This window comes from Tiliqua scincoides, chromosome 2, assembly GCF_035046505.1.
Source record: "Tiliqua scincoides isolate rTilSci1 chromosome 2, rTilSci1.hap2, whole genome shotgun sequence".
Taxonomy (NCBI): domain Eukaryota; kingdom Metazoa; phylum Chordata; class Lepidosauria; order Squamata; family Scincidae; genus Tiliqua; species Tiliqua scincoides.
The window spans coordinates 142,542,092-142,546,951 of NC_089822.1; positions in this window are offsets into that span (position 1 = coordinate 142,542,092).

Genomic DNA, 4,860 nt, shown 5'->3' on the forward strand with positions numbered 1-4,860 from the left:
GGAATTAAGAGCCAAATCCTATACAATTTTCCAGCACTGGTGCAGCCTTTCCAAAGAGGATTGCACTGCATCCTGCAGCAGAGGAGCAATCATGGAGGCCTCCTCCAGGTAAGGGAACATTTGTTCCCCTTCCTCGGCTCCATTGCAGCTGCACTGGCACTGGAAAGTTGGATAGGATTGGGCCCTAAGGCTGCAATTCTATCCACACTTACCTGGGAGCAAGCCCTATTGACTTATGATGGGACTTACTTCTGGGTAGATATGCATAGGATTGGGCTGTAAGCCTCATTGAACACAGTGGGACTTATTTCTGAGTGAACATGTTAAGGGTGCAATCCAAACCTGTAGATAGGCCGGCCTGGGAGGGCTGCAAACGTGCTGTAAAGCACGTTTGCACCTCCTCGAGGGGAAGTCAGGCCTGCGCTCCAAGAAGCGCTGGCCTGCAGAGGCTGACAGATACCTCCGCAACGGCCTGCGGAGGCTGACAGATGCCTCCGCAACGGCTTCCCCTCTGGCTTCCCCCGCAGGGCCGACACAGGCGAAAAAGGTAGGCTTGGGGGGTCAGGGAGGAGAAGGGAGGGAGGCATTCCTTGGTGGGGGGGCAATGGGCGGGTGCAGGCGGGCGGGGAGCAGGAGGCGGGGCTGGGATCCGCAGTTATGCTGGATCCCAACCCCGTTCCCAGGGAGGACTGAGCAGCTTCAAGCCGCTCTGCTCTCCTCTGACTTGTGCCACCTCAGGAGGTGGTGCAAGTCCAAGGAGACCCATAGGCACCAGTAGCCCTTACCCAGGGGTAAGGGGAAAAGTTTCCCCTTGCCTCTGGCTAAGCAGCTGCTGGCCACAATCCTGCGCTGTATGAGGTATGTCTATTAAATAACAGGAGGTAGAGTACCTCAAGACATGAGGGATGCAAACATCATCACGCTGTACAAGAACAAAGGCAACAGGGGTGACTGCAACAACTACTGTGGCATCTCTCTCCTTAGCGTTGTAGGAAAGTGGTTTGCCCGAGTTGCACTAAAGAGGCTCCAGGTACTTGCAGAGAGCGTTTATCCAGAATCACAGTGCGGATTCCAAGCCAACAGGTCCACCACTGATATGGTATTCTCCCTTAGACAACTGCAGGAGAAATGCAGGGAACAAAACGACAGCCACTCTTTATAGCCTTCATAGATCTCACGAAGGCCTTCGACCTGGTCAGCAAGGATGGCCTCTTCAAGATTCTCCCCAAGATTGGATGTCCACCCAGGCTCCCCAGCATCATCAGATCCTTCCACAAGGACATGAAGGGCACTGTTGTCTTCGAAGGCTCCACATCAGACCCCTTTGACATCCGAAGCAGCATGAAGCAGGGCTGTGTTCTTGCACCAACCTTGTTTGGGATTTTCTTTGCTGTTCTGCTGAAGCATGCCTTTGGAACTGCAACAGAAGGCATCTATCTCCAGACCAGATCAGATGGAAAGCGCTTCAACCTCTCCAGACTGAGAGCAAAGTCCAAAGTCCAGCTGAAATGTCTGCGTGACTTCCTCTTTGCCGACGATGCAGCTGTCACTACCCACTCTGCCAAAGATCTCCAACAGCTCATGGATCATTTTAGCAAGGCCTGCCAAGATTTTGGACAGACAATCAGCCTGAAGAAAACACAGGTCATGGTTCAGGATGTGGAATCACCTCCCTGCATTACAATCTCTGCACATGAACTGGAGGTTGTCCATGACTTTGTGTACCTTGGCTCAACGATCTCCGACACTCTTTCTCTCAATACCAAGCTAAACAAACGCATCGGTAAAGCAGCTACCACGTTTTCCAGACTCACAAAGAGAGTCTGGTCCAACAAGAAGCTGACGGAACATACCAAGATCCAGGTCTACAGAGCTTGTGTCCTGAGTACATTTCTGTACTGCAGCGAGTCATGGACTCTTTGCCCACAACAGGAGAGGAAACTGAACGCTTTCCACATGCGCTGCCTCCGACGCATTCTCGGCATCACCTGGCAGGACAAAGTTCCAAACAACACAGTCCTGGAACGTGCTGGAATCCCTAGCATGTATGCACTGCTGAAACAGAGACGCCTGCGTTGGCTCGGTCATGTCGTGAGAATGGATGATGGCCGGATCTCAAAGGATCTCCTCTATGGAGAACTCGTGCAAGGAAAGCACCCTACAGGTAGACCACAGCTGCGATACAAGGACATCTGCAAGAGGGATCTGAAGGCCTTAGGAGTGGACCTCAACAGGTGGGAAACCCTGGCCTCTGAGCGGCCCGCTTGGAGGCAGGCTGTGCAGCATGGCCTTTCCCAGTTTGAAGAGACACTTGGCCAACAGTCTGAGGCAAAGAGGCAAAGAAGGAAGGCCCATAGCCAGGGAGACAGACCAAGGACAGACTGTACTTGCTCCCAGTGTGGAAGGGATTGTCACTCCTAAATTGGCCTTTTCAGCCACACTAGACGCTGTTCCAGAACCACCTTTCAGAGCGCGATACCATAGTCTTTCGAGACTGAAGGTTGCCAACATACATATTAAATAACGAGACTGATTAAATAACTCACCTTTATTTATTGGTATTACAAATTTAATGTTTGTCCCCTTCAATATACTCCCCATTTGCACTAATACATCGCTGTAGTCTTGTTTTCCACTGGTTGAAGGCATGGAGCAAATCCATTTCTGTCAGTTGTTTCAACATATCTGCCATTTTCTTCTTTACAGCATCAACTAACTCAAAATGTATCCCTTTAAGCACTGATTTAACTTTTGGGAAAAGATAAAAGTCGCAAGGTGCTAAATATGCGAATAAAGGGTGAATATGGAGGATGTTCAAGTGTAGTAATGTGATTGTCTTTCAAAAACTGCTTCACAGAAAGTGCTGTGTGAGCAGGCGCATTGTCCTGGTGAAGAATGAAACCATTTTTCCACAGTTGCGGCTGTTTCTTTCTGACTCTCTCTCTCAGCTTTTTCAAGACTTCTTTATAATAATGCTGGTTAACTGTTGTGCCTTCTGGAACCCATTCTTCCAAAATTACATCCTTGATATTGAACAATCTGACTGATTTTTTTCTACATTTTCTTTGGTTCTTGAAATGCAAGGTCGTCCAGGGCGTTCATCATCTTCAACATTCTCAGGTCCCTTGCTGAATCTTTTGTGCCACTCACACACACACACGCACAAGACAGGCAGTCGTTCCCATAGGCCGTAGTAAGCATTTGAAAACATTCTGTTGGTGTTTTGTGCAATTTTACTAAAAATTTCAAATTGACACGTTCAACTTTTAAACTTAGCATTTTTTCAGCACTCTACAGAAAACACAATCAAACTAAATGGCGACTCACAAGAGTGTTGCTGCTTGTCATGCAGGTTCAGACATGTTCAAGGTTACTACGTATGCAGTTATAACCGGTTCTGACTGCTTTGTTTACTAGGTGGAATCACAGTCTCGTTATTTAATAGACATACGTAGTATACAGCGCAAACCTCCTGGCTTGCCTGTTCTAGCACAAGTTAGAATTGCGCCCTTAGTCTCCAATCCCATCAAATATGGCTGAGTGGGGGAGTGCCCAGTAGCTGGCAATAGTACAGGGCTATGGAAGCCATTTTAGCTGGCGGTTAGGTTAAGCCATTTCTGCCCAACACTGCATATATAGAACAGAGACCAAATATGTATATCTGTGGGCCGGGCAGAAATGGGTTAAATTAATACGAATTTCTCATAATCTCATCTATATGTTGGTTGGGGTGTGTAACTTTGTCTGCAAGCTGCAGGTTAATTGTAGTGTATAGAGAGAATAGGTGCTTCTGAAAATGTTGAGGGGGATATAGCTCAACTGCACATTCCTTTTGTATGCAAAAAGTGTCAGATTTAATCCTTGGCACCTTCAGTTAAAAAACTCTGTGGTAGGAAGGCTCAGAAAGACACATCCTTCTGAGACCTTGGGAAGTCACTTGATAGCTTGCTACAGCTTGATGGACCAGTGGTCAGATTCAGTGTAAGAGAGTTTCATATGTTATGTGTTCCCTCCCTTCCCAGGATGACTATTCAGTAACCCAGTTATCCCAGTTACGCACAAGGCAAGCTGATCCTTTCAACTTCCCTCATGAATATTTAGACCTTTGAGCTATCTGGTGTGGCACAAAGAAAGAAGCTGTATTTCCCTTGGAGCTATCCTGCATTAGAACTGCTAGCCTGTCTATATAGCCTATTGTGCCTAGAAAATACAGAAGAGTTGCAAGAAATTCCGCTCCAAAGAAAGCCAAGGATAAGCTTTTGTTTTTCTATATATAAATTTTTTGTTTCTCATTTTTACATCAAAAGGGGCAAAAAGGTGAAAAAAAAAATTGAACACTCCTTCATTTTATTTTTCTGCAGTTGTTGTCTGGGCACTTTCCACCTTCTCGTAGAGCCAAAAGACTGAGGGGCCAATCCTATCCAACTTTTCAGCACCAATGCAGCTGTAATGCAGCCCCAAGATACAGTGCCGCCCCATTGTCATGGCTGCATCAGTGCTGGAAAGTTGGATAGGATTGTGCCCCAAGAATACTTAAGAACTAATAGTAGGTATATCTTATTTTCATCTAGAGCAGAGATTAATGTCAGGTTGTATGTAAGGTCATCTCTATCTGTGTGTATATAAACCCACCAATTAGGAGACCACACAGCTATGCTGCAATAAATTTTGCAATCTTTAAGATGCTGAGATGGTTTTGGCACTGCTGCCCCCTGGGATTTTAAAGATGTGCAATAAATGCAAACACAGAAGACTTTCCACTATCTAAGCCACATATTCTAAAGCTCCCAGTTATCCACATTCACCATACTTCCTTCAGTTCATGCCATTTAAATAGCATTTAGCTAGTACTACCACTTA